At 48.4% G+C, this 12,846-nt stretch overlaps 1 protein-coding gene across 2 annotated transcripts in view; it reads right to left on the bottom strand.

Annotated features, from left to right (window-relative positions):
- Positions 1-1,913: 1,913 nt before the first annotated feature.
- The window catches only part of LOC138528635 (transient receptor potential cation channel subfamily M member 2-like), a 613,775-nt gene continuing 602,842 nt past the window's right edge, over positions 1,914-12,846 (bottom strand). For both annotated transcript variants that reach the window (XM_069640449.1, XM_069640451.1), the window contains one exon: positions 1,914-2,315. The gene's annotated coding sequence lies outside the window, so the exon portion shown is untranslated. The remainder of the gene's footprint in view (positions 2,316-12,846) is intronic.

Genomic DNA, 12,846 nt, shown 5'->3' with positions numbered 1-12,846 from the left:
CCTGCCTTCCAAGCCAAAAAGACTTGCCTTTTATGCAGGTTTCTCCCATTCATTCCAGCCTAGCTGTCAATGACACAGCCGGGTGGCTATCCTTGCCGGACAGCCAGCCGACAAATCACCTTTGGGTGCATTGCTGTAACCAGGAGGATTAAGCACAGGGAGTTTTGGGCACGTCCCTCACTTCATGCCCCTGCCAGACATACTGGACCAGAGGCGGGCTTCACTCGTGAATCCCGCCAAAGACAAAACGAACAAAGGGACCAAACCTGGTTTGGCACGCAGAGTAAATCTTAAGAAGGACCTTTCCAACAAGAAATGGTGAAAAAACAGGACCGGGGCAATTTTGACGAAATAGGCACCCATGGGTGCTTTACTGCAGCAGCGAACGCTGCCCACAGTAAAAACTCCCAATTGTAGTTAAAAGTAAACCACTGCCACCAGCTATTATTTGTAGAAAGGGTAACATAAAATTGTTACATGAGAAACTGTACAAAGGGGATACTAAGTAACCCCATCCAGCACCCTATTGTAAGATAATGTGTGCTGCGTCTAGAAAGTTACAAATGTAAGTAAAGTCAATTTCACTTCAATGCTCTGGAAACAGTAGTTTATCCAAGAGAAGGTATTTACACCTTTGGGAAATCTGAAAGACTTCCCTGTGCCACTGCACTGAAGGTGCTGTGTGACACTATGTAAAGATGATGCCTATGGAGTTTGTTAGACTCCACGGCTAAAAGAAACACATAGTTTATATTACAGTTAAATACATGAGAGAGTGTTAAAAAGGTCTCACTCTCTACGGGTAAAAAATGTAAAAGTCCTAAAGTCCAGCAAAAAGGGCTGGGGGTCTCTAAGGTAGAGAGGAATTGGCACATTTACGAGAATTCTTCCTAACAAGGCAAAATATAATTTTTGTGTTTCTGACGGCGTTAGTACAACTCAGAACCCACCACTGGTGTAGATGGAGTGCCCCGCATATGTATCTAACCTATATATATACAAAACGGTTTTTTTCTTCAAAACTTGACAATTCCATTCTGAGACCTTATTGCTTGGTTCACTTTTAAAAACTCAGAAAATGACATCTGTTGACACCAGTACACCTTAATTTAGCATATTTGCAGTTTAACTGAGCTTACTAGCCAATATAAGTAGCACTTGGGAACTTATGAAGAAGAATCGACAAGCCAGGCAGGGTTTTGAAAAAAGTGATATCTTGGCAAAAGCGCCATATATGGCACTCTTGCCAAGATGTCAATAATATTTCTGCCAATGCTAAATATAGTGTTTGTGTGGTTCTGATGGCGTTAGTACAATATGGTTGGCAGCGTTTACAATGGATCTCTATGGGATCTGCTTGCTTTATTCTGGGGCATAAAGCCGGTAGGCTCCCTAGGGATCCCCAGGATGTGTGCCAACTCATTTGAACCATATTAATGGAAGGCGTAAAAACCTTGCGTAAGGTGACTTCCATTATTGTCACGCCACATTTTCATTTGTTTGAATGTCTGAGAGGAAGGGAGGTGGTGGATATTAAAGTTGTGTTCCCCCCTTCTCTCTGCTATACAATGAATGGAAATGGGGCGTGACATTAACGGAAGTCACCTTACGCAAGGTTTTCACACCTTCCATTAACGTTACGCACCATTGAAAATGGGATCCAGGCTGGCTGGCCAGCGAAGCACAAACTCCTATAACTGTGTACCTGACAATACCTATGAAATATGACAGGCAACACAAGTGTGATTCCCTCTGAAAGGGGAAAGAACACAACAGAGTGACAATCTTCGAAAACAGGAGAGCCCTGTGAATGCTCCGTCTCCTGAGCTGGCATGGAAATGTCACTACAGTACCAGCTGCCAACACGCAATCAACCTCTGACACAAAGGAAGAAAGAGAGGAGGACCACAAGCTCACATTGCCGTGCATAGTTCTTTTATTCCAGGAGAGACACACTAATAGCATACAGGAATTTCATTTGAAAACTCTCTTAACCAATAAAAAAGAAATGTGCTTTGAATATTTACATTGTATTTGAGTGCCATCTAGTGGTACAATCCGTGTTATTTTCTGGCTAGGGCTCTAGAAATAAATAAAAAAGCACATTGAAGAGCTGTGTGTACCAGTATATCTTATGATCTTAGATTTTTTTTAACTCGTAAGCAGCAATCTTTGGTCATGGCTCATTAGGACACGCGTGTATAGTTAGTTCTTGCTCTAGATTCAGACCATGAGGCCAAAGAGTGCATTTTCGGCTTCCTTTTATTCTTCGCCTGGCACAGCTTTACTTCTTCATTGACACTGTGGATGTGAGCCTAACAACAGTAAAACAAACACAAACATCAGCAAGAACACCTCCATGACACTCATTAAATGTACATTCACAGAGCAATTCAAATCATTTTTTAATGGTGGCAAAGGCATGTTCAGGTATTTTAGTGGCATAACATATAGCTTTGCACACAGGTAGCAAAGAGCAAAAACAGTCAAGCTTGAGCGTCGAGTAAATGCACATTTTTTGTAAATCTTCTTGTTTAACGTACCTCCATTTTCATACTAAATAGTCCTTTTAATTGCGTGCTTGCAGTGACCACATGACGATAATGCAGATGGCACAGGTGGAAGCCATGTCTTGGAAGATTCCTGGCAAGAATGAGTGTGCAAAATATGTGCCATGTTAAGTAACCTCTATGTGACCCTCATTTTTCCCTGAACTCTTCAGAAGAATACAGTGAATGTGATGGCAAGGCCCTCCAGCAAACTGTAAGGGTTAAAATGCATTTGTGCTAATGCAAGGAAGGGCAATACTGGCAGCAGCAACTGTTTATTTTCCCTATCCTCATATATTTTTAACATTACAATCAACTCCTTCAGTACAATTAAACCACATTGCTACTCTTCTTTACCTTTTCCATTCAAAATAAAAAAAATGAGACATGTTAAGCATTTGAATTCTCGGCTTTCTACATGTGTGCTGTTTTGCTTAGCAATTAAGTGTCTGAGGGCCCACTTGGTTGAGATGTTTTTTATCAAAACCAGGGGCTGTTTGATAGCCCCAATGAACCCTTTAACTTTGAGACAGCTGCTTTTCCAAGAAGAAAGGGCTCTTTCGAATACCACTAATGTGACAAGAATTTAGATAATGCGCGGCTTAGTAGCTGCAGTTAACTCATTATCTATCACACATCTGTTTTATAGACATGAATGGTGGATTTAAATCACCTTAATGTGGCATACAATTAGCTTACACAGACTTCCCCACAAGTCGTGTTACTATAGAATATGTGCTCCTCCACAAATAGCCGAAAATAGTGCCAAAGCCGCATATGCTTTCACTGCCAATCCTTATTTCTCATAGAGGCGGCTAGCACTACCTCTATGCCCCCAAACTGCATTAAAACTACACAAAATAATGTTCAAGCTGCGGGAAAACATCAGATGCAAAATTCACACAGCAAAAGCAATGCAATTCCTGTAACTCTTACATTCTAAGCATACACAGGTGTATGAAATGTGGACCATTGGCAGACGTGCAAAACAAAGAAAGGATCTCTGTGCATTTTCCCCATCTCAGGTGGAAAACACTCAAGTGAAGTGCAGCAGTCAGACAAGTGCCACTATTGGGTCTGCTGACATGTCTGTTATGTGGCGAGGTTTGAAGCACTGGATAAGGAAAGTACTAATCTGGTCAGGCTGAAAAATGATGAGCATGTATCATTCCAGACACATGGCAATGGCAGAGGTGCAGATCCCAGTGGGGCCATACTCAGGACCTCAGGACCCCAGGGTCTCTCAATTTCCGATAAGGAGCCTAAATCCGAGGAGTGCAGTGCAGTCTGTGGGCACGTCATTCTATAACCACTCAGTGCCAGAATTTGACGTGAAATGGAATTCAGCGACCCTGGGCCCAAGTTGGGCACATTGACTGCAGAGGCTGGACATGTTATTTTGAAGTGGCTGAAGTGACAGAGGATGCGAAAAGAAGACGCTCCTGCTGTTTTATGCTGGGAGCGAGATTCATAGGTTGTACAGGGTGCTGCCCCCAGGTGATGGGTCTTATCGGGGTGCAGGAGGGGCGCTGTCTAACAACTTTGCACCAATTGTTAACATTGATCACGAAGTTTCCTCTCCGGCAGGCCGCTCAGGGGCCGATGAGTCAATTGGCAGGTTCTATACCAGGATGCACCAGTTAGCAGCAACGTGCGCATTTATCAATGAAGAGGGGGAGTTGTGAGGCTACGTAATTCAAAAGTGCGGGTCCAACAAGCTCTGCACCAATATCCTGAAAGAGCCAGGAATTACCCTTGCGAGGATCCTAGAACTAGGGAGAGCTCAAGAGATTGCAGTGGTGTGATCGACAGAAATGGAGGTGTCCATGAAGGGGATGTAACTGGAGGAGGTACATGCTACCCGACCCCAGAGCAAGGTTGATCCAGCGAAAGGGGCCGGCAGTGGAGCCATGCCAAAGAGGGGCAAGGAGGAGGCACCCCAGAGAAATTGTGAGTTTTTTCCAGGCAGCTTACTGCATCTAGGGCTCTGTCTGCCGATAGGACGGCAATGTGGTAGGTGCCAAAAGGCAGGACATTATGGCAATTTCTGCAAGGTCTCCGGGACTTCGATCACTGTTACCCGGGGCTCAAGGGGTTAACGCTCATGAGCCCCCTCCGTTGGAAAGGCGGAGTTTTGACTGGGCAAGGGAGTTAAGGGGCATGTGCGCAGCAAGCGCCAGTTCCTGCTTGGTTGTAAAAGAATAAAGAAGTTCCTCCTATCTCTCCGTGTGTGCGTCCTTCATTGGGCCTAGGCCCTTAGGCAACATTTGGCGACGAGGATTTCTCCCGCACACTGGAGTCCTCCTCCTGTAGCAGTCCGCTCGTGGTGGGCAACCCAGCGAACCTCCTCCTCCTGCTCCACCTCCGCGCAACACGGCACTCCGCCGGATCCGCCTCGCCGGACCTCCTCCTCCGAAGCTCCGCGGAAGCGATCCCGCCCGCGCCTCCATCCTGTACCCTGCCCGTCGACGCCTGGCCGTAGAAGAAGCCTGAATCGGCAAAAGCGGCGGACCCTCTTTTGCCGGGCGCCGGGTGCACGTAGGCTCGTCCTAGGCCCGACTACCTCGCCCCACGCGTCACCTACGCACATGCGGGCCTCGTCTCCCAGGCGCCATGAGCACATCCAACCCTGGGTCCAACCAGGGCTCTCCTCAACTGCCGCGGGTGGCGAAGTCGATACAACTACGTCTGCCCCCGCCGTTCACCATGACTCCTCAAGCCACCAAAGGCCCCAGGTGGACCGACTGGATGGATGATTTTCGTCATTTCGTGAGAGGATCCGGCGACGGGGACTCCCCCAACATGAGAGACATCTTCCTCAACCTGGTAGGGGGGGAAATCAAAACGGTTGTCAAGGCTATTCCGGCCGCAGACCAAGATACGTTTCCCAAGTTGATTGGTGCTTTGGACAAACTGCTGATCATCGAGTTCAACCGGGACTATGAAAGATATTTGTTCAACCAGTGCACCCAACTCCCACAAGAGACTGTCGACGAATTCATCACACGTCTACGAGTGAAAGGGGCGAACTGCCAATTTGATGCGTTCTCGCTAGAGGAAGCCATTCGGCTGAGGGTGATCGAAGGGTGCCTCTCCCCCGCACTCAAGAAACAGCTACTCAAAAAACCGTTCACCATACCCGAGGTCAGCGAACTTGCCCGCATCCATGAGAGAGTGGATGCACAGGCCTCAGCCATGGAACACTCCAACAACCCTAAAGCAGACACGGGGGAACTTGTAGCCGCCATACTGCCCCCCCGTCAAGGCGACAGGGGCCCTCAGCCATACAGACCGCCGACAACCTCTTTGATGTCCACCCCGCGTCTACAAAGACAGTGCTACCGCTGCGGGATGTCCTTCCCCCATTCGGGGTCCTGCCCAGCCCTGTCCCAGCGCTGTACCAACTGCGGGAGAGAAGGACACTTTCACTCCGTCTGCAGGGAGGGCGTACCTTTTCCCCGATGCGACCCCAGGCGGCCCCCAGAATGCTCTTCCGGCCGCAGCCCCTGCAGTACAGTCAGCCAAGACCATACCAACAGGGCCTCGGGCAGAGGCGCTACGTTCGAGCGATGGATGAATACCAAGCGGCAGGATATGCCCCACCGTATGACCAGGCTGAACAACCTAGACACTTCACGGACGAATATGACAACCCTCCTGCAGACTACAGGCCTGAGACCCTCTACCAAGAAGACCAGGCGATGGCCTACTACGCACCGCAGGACCAATACGACCACGACGAGTTTGTGAACCTTATACTCGATAACAAAGAGGCCAGGGAGGCCCCGCAAATCCCACTCAAGATGGGGAACTGCCAATTTCAATTTATGATTGACTCCGGGGCCACAGTGAACATCATGGGTGAACAAGACTATGACCGTATACCGTGCCCACCACAGCTTAATCCGTCCCGTTCCAGAATTTTCCAGTGGGGAGCTGCCACCCCGTTACAGACGGTGGGCCAATTCACCCAATGCCTTCTCCTGAATGGGCGGAAAGTGCATGCGACCATTCACGTGATACGGTCTCTCGCCAGGAGTCGATGCCTCCTCAGCTACCACACGGCGTCACATCTGGGGCTGATCGAGATCCACGTGAATGTGGGAGACGTAATCACCGCCGCAGCGGCCAACCCCAGCCCGGGGAACGCTGTAGGATCGATAGCTTCTCATCAGACTCAATCGCTCGTCTCACAAGAAGACATCGTGGGTGCCTTCCCCAAGCTATGCGAGGGGCTAGGAAAGCTCCGGGGACCCCCCATCAGGCTCCACATCGACCCCGACGTACGACCAGTGCCGCAACATCCCAGAAGGGTTGGTTTCCATCTTCAGGAGACAGTTTCGGAGGCACTCCAGCAACTGCTCCGCGACGGCATCATCGAACCGGCGACGGGGCCGACGCCGTGGGTGTCCCCCCTTGTGGTGGTACCCAAGGGAGGGGGAAAGATCCGGTTGTGTGTGGACATGAGGGTGGCCAACACGGCGATTCAACGGGAGAGACACCCGGGACCATGTATCGAGGATATGATTGTGTTGCTGAACAGTGCCCAAATGTTCTCCAAACTGCACCTAAATCAGGGATACCATCAGTTGGAGCTCCACCCTGATTCCCGCCCCATAACCACGTTTGCGACACACGATGGGCTCTTCAGATACTGGAGACTGAACTTTGGAATCTCATCGGCCGCTGAGATTTTCCAGGAAGCAATACGCCAGATCATCCGACCTATAAAAGGGGCTCTCAACTACAGCGACGACATTCTCGTCTTTGGATCGTCCAAGGAAGCCCATGACAGGGCACTACACGACACTTGCGAAGCCCTTCAGAGAGCCGGCCTCACGCTTAACATCTTGAAGTGCCGGTTCAGTAAAACGAAACTCAAGTTCTTTGGACACATCTTCTCCAAGGATGGCATGATGCCTGACCCCGAGAAGGTCGAGACGATCACCAACCTCGGCGAGCCCCGGCAGGTGGCGGACGTCCGCTCGTTCCTCGGCATGGCAGGATGCTGTGCGAGGTACATCCCCCACTACGCCTCCATCACAGACCCGCTGAGGAAACTGCTGCAGAAGGAGTCGTCGTTCGAATGGACACCGGCCTGTCAAGCAAGCCCTTGCGGAGGCTCACCGTCTCGCATATTTCAACCCACTGTGGCACACCGAGGTGGTAGTGGATGCCAGCCCTGTAGGCCTCGGTGCCATCCTGGCCCAAACCAGTGGCGCGGATGTTAACCCCAGACACGTGGTTGCATACGCGAGCCGAGCGCTGTCGACGCCTGAACTAGCCTACTCCCAGGCCGAGAAGGAGAGCTTGGCAGCGGTCTGGGCGTGTGAGCACTTCCACAACTTCATAATCGGCAAAAGGTTCACGCTGATCACCGACCACCAGGCACTTCTATCACTGTTCGGGAACCCGCACACCAAGATGCCACCGAGGATTGAGAGGTGGGGCATCCGCCTCCAGGAATATGATTATGACATTGTACACCGCCCGGGGGGCGACCTCAACCCCGCAGACTACCTCTCCCGACGTCCACCCCGCGTCTACAAAGACAGTGCTACCGCTGCGGGATGTCCTTGCACCTGAGCCATGGAGAAATAGGCAGATGGAGGTGGCTCCCACATGGCAGTCATCACAGAGGATGCTCACTGGCACGAAGGAGGGGTGCGCCGGAACGAGGCCGAACTGGCAGCCCAAGTTGAGTATGATGAGCAGGTATTCTTGCTGACGGAGCAAGTGCACCGACCACTGGCAATCGATGCAGGAGCAGCAGCAAGGAAAAAGCTGAAGAAGAAGGCAAAGAAGGCTTGCGCCCGCCAGTGCAAGAATGCGAGTAGACAAGGCTAGCAGTGAAAATTAACTCTGCCTGTCTTGTTGTGTCATGGAAAAGTTGTGTTCATGTTTTCGTGTTCTTACCCATGGCATGGGATGTTGTGACTGAGGTATGCCACCACCATTGTGTGTGCAGTCACAGGTTAATGTTTGCGTGATCACAACATGTCACCCACAGAGGCAGCTGTGATCATGTGTTTGCTCCCAATAAAAACGGCGAGCGGCTTCCCGTTCGCCAGTTACTTTACCCTCTATCCGACTCCTGTGTGGTACAGGCACTAGTGTAGGGCCCGGCCTCCCCAGAGCTCATAACATTGAGAATGCCTCATGATGATCTGCATCGTCCAGTTCTGACCTTAAAGTCAATGGCCCTTTGCATTCTGGGGCTTGCAGTTTCTCTTCTACATTTGGGTCTACAAGTAGCAGCAAGCCAAGCACTGTCATCAAAAAAGCAGGATTAGAGGAAGGGGACTCAATTTATCAAATGTGTTATGCCAGAAATCTACGACTGCTGCATATTTTCCAGTTCTACTTTTTTGATTTTGCAAATGTTGGGAAGAAACCAGAGTCCTCCTGCACCCCCAAGGACTTCAGAGTTAGGTGAGACCCCTTTTAGGCGCTATAATGGACTAGGGGGGAGGGGCACTGGGAAGTCTCTCTCATGCAGATATAAACACATACACAAACAAGGGCAGGCACTGAAGAAGGACATGGGCAGGCAATGAAAAAGGCAGGTATTGTTTAAATATAAAACACTATTAGTTGGATAGATTTGTAATGTCAGATCTTATGCATTGTAAAATCTTAGTGCGGTATGAGTCAAAAACTCCCCCTCCCTCCCAGAAAGAATGTGGCTTGTGCTAAAAATTGACTACAGGCGCTTCTGCGGTGTTCGCTACTAAGGTTAGAACTGGCAGAGCATACAAACTGACTCACCAGCTGGCTACTGTTCATGGAGGCAGAAAATGGGATTTACATGCTCTGTGCGACGAACTGCAGAAATGGGACACATAAGGTGTAAAGAAGATTACATGACCAGATAAAATTAGTAGAATGAGTGGAATATGGAGAGAATGACTGGAAAATGTTTTTATACATAAAATGTTAATAAGTAGCAAAATGAAGGAAAGCATGAGCTACAGTGTATTCTTGCGTAAGCTAGCAAAATGTAGAACAGCACGCTCTGACAAAACCGCTGACAAAGAAGAAACACAAGACAGGCCTATATTAACTCCTGCCTGACACTGCTTTGGCAGGGGAAGGAAAGAGAGAGGGACAGGAGAAGACCGTTCAGGCAGCAGAATCCTTTGCTACCATCCTCATTTTTGTAAGATTAAACTTGTTATCCTTACAAGATAGACTTTTGGCCTTATTTCCGTAGAGGGGTGGGTGTATTTATTCTGCTGTGAGTGTAATTCGGGACACCCTTACACATTGCTTACATATAGAGCAGGCACATCTTCCCTGCCACTGTATTGTACTCCTCCAAGGAGGATGTGCCCTTCCGGTCCCAACTGAGCCCAAAACAACAGTGACATTCAAAAGCACCTTCACACTGGGAAACACAGAATAATATGTTAGCACCCTACATAGCCGATGATGAACGCCATAGATGCCAACTGGTGCATCTCATCAGAGTCGCATGCAGGCAGCTGTATTTTAACATTCAACGGCAGTCTTGCTTTCTGGGACCCGTAGGCCCATGTTATGGCAAAGGAAACACTATGTGGAAGCAAATACACTTCTGACATCAAATCACCTAATGCTCTGCACCCATCCATGTTTTTTGGAATTCTGTTGTCAATCCCCCTACCTTTTCAAAGAAGAAAGAAAAAACAGGCTGTGGGAAACAGAAACAAAATAGGAATGGACAAGCTACTCTCACACAGTTAATTCAAGCTACCCTAGGAAATTCAAGCTACTCTCACATAGGAAATTCAAGTTACTCTCACAAAGGCAATTTAAGCTACTCTCACACAGGAAATTCAAGCGACCCTCACAGGAAATTCAAGCGACTCTCACACAGGGAATTAAAGCTACTCTCACACAGGAAATTCAAGCTACTCTCACACAGGAAATTAATTCAAGCGACTATCACGCAGGAAATTCAAACGACCCTCACACAGGAAATTCAAGCAATCCTCACACAGGAAATTCAAGCTACACTCACACGGGAAATTCAAGCGACTCTGACACATGAACTACGGGATAACTTAATCTTGGGGGAATAAAAGCTTGTGTCTGTTTGTTAATACAGAATACAAATAAAAATAACAGACGAAAATTAAATAAAAATGGAGAAAAAACAGCACTCTTGATACAAAAATAAAAACTGATATGGGAAGATGTTAGGAAAAATAAAGTGAACTGATATTTATTATTATATACACAAATATAGTGCTTACACGTCTGTCTCACAAGACAACACAAACTATTCCAAAGATCATTTGAAAGGCTATAACTCGTGCAGGCTTCATGTAAACATGGCGGGTATAGGCATACATTCGTTTTTCATTAGGTTTTCACTTGTTTCAAGCATATTTGTTATTTTCTGGTCACTGACCAATATCTTTCTAAAAAGAATGTTCTGCGCAATGGCAAATGCAGGATGTGGGTCCCGTGCCTGCTGCGCCTAGAGACCCAAGCTGCGCCTCACTGATGAGGCCCAATGAGACGAAACATGTCTGGGGATGCTTGTGGTTTCATGCAGAAGAGATGTGACCTAGCAGTTTGGGCAGTACTGCACCTTTGGGGGTAGGCCCAGGCCGGATTTGCTATGGTCTGTCCCCTTTCTGTAATGTCTTGGCAGATGAAGAACGATGGCCTGAAGGTTTGCCCAGAGCATTGCCAAAGGTTTAAGATTCATTCTGAACTAAACCGTCGAGCCATCACCTCTTTTATTTTGCTTATAAGCATCCTACACCAGAGCGTATCAAAGGACATCTGTGTTATTTCTACTCAAGAAATCTATCATACAGTCAGTAATGGACCTGACAAAGCCCTGATCCTTAAGCAGATCAGTATTTAGTTTCTCCTATTTGGGCCTTAAACTTCCCGCAAGCAGCTGAATTGTCGGCTGGTGCATCATCTGACACACAACAGAACTTATTTCTACCCTTATGACAGTTTTCATAATGCATCAGGCGTTTCCCTGTGAAAAAGTAATCATTCCTTCACCATGAACTATTGGCTGGTGAGAGGAACAGAACATATGTTCCCGATCCGAGGGATACCTGATTCTGCATTAGCGATATGCACCTAAATGCAGGATGAATTGCTTACTGTCCCAGATGGTACAGGACTCACTTCAATACTTCCAGGTGGTTCAACTGTGTTTATTGATTTTTCAAAAGGCCAGTGTGAGAAACCTGAGGGCGTCCCCATATCTACTCCCCTTGGATCCCCTTCTCAGATGGCTAGGGAAAGGCCATCACTTTTGGAGTCCCACCCTGGGGTGGAGAAGCGAGGGTGGATCACCTGGGTGGAGGATCCTTGGGCAGTGGGGATAGGACGGCCCTGAAGGAGACATAGTACTTCCCCTTCCCATTCCATAATTACCCCATAGTACCAGAAGCCTTTGTGGGATGTTGTTGCCCCATTTGCTTTGGTCAAAGTAGCATCGGGAAGAATGATAAGTCTCAAAGACGCAGAAGGAGAGTGAGAAAGAGGAAGGGGCACACAGGCAAGACATGGTATCCCCTTTCCCTACTGATGACCAATTAATCTCTTGCCCCATCTTTATGGGTTATTGCAAGACCTCTTCCCCACTTCCCCACATGTATCATTTAAAAGTAATGGGACAAAGAAGAGGAGAATGAGAGTAGTAAACACTACACCTCCATGTTACCACTTTGGTACTGGGACGAGGAAGATGCCTGCAGAGTGTAAGGTGAGTCAGGCATGTCTCTTTAATCATAGCCAGGCAAGGAGCCACACCTGCAACCTGTTAAGTGGTTGCAGGTATATAAAATGAGGGTGAGAGAACAGAGGAGGTTGAGGACGAATGGGGAGACCTGTGTGGGAGAGACCAGCAGAGGACCTGTTGCGTGTGGGGGCAGCGATGGTGGGATAGGAGCAGTAGCCAGGACACTGGCAGATCACCCAGGGAACTTGTGGGGACCAACACAAGTGGGCCATATCATTTCCACAGGCATGGGAGCCTCCCGAATTGAAGGCCAGCAGCAGGAGCTGCGGGAAAACCAAGGAGAGAAGTGATGCTTTCCGCGTCCAGAGAGAAACCTCCTTCAATCCTGGCATGCATAGGAAATGACTGGCGTGTGAGCGGGGCTCGCAACAGATGTCCCGCCAGCCTCATAAGCCAAGAGCTACCGAGGCCTTCGGAGGAAGACACAGAGAGCCGGGGAGTGTTAGAGAAAGCACTTGGGCACTCATAACAGACCATAAACAAGTAACAGTCTTGAAAACGAATGCAACCAATATATATTGAATACTGAACTGAACAGAA

This window comes from Ambystoma mexicanum, chromosome 7q (genome assembly GCF_040938575.1).
Source record: "Ambystoma mexicanum isolate Mex_15411 chromosome 7q, UKY_AmexF1_1, whole genome shotgun sequence".
Lineage (NCBI taxonomy): Eukaryota > Metazoa > Chordata > Amphibia > Caudata > Ambystomatidae > Ambystoma > Ambystoma mexicanum.
This window is presented reverse-complemented; position numbering and strand designations above follow the sequence as displayed.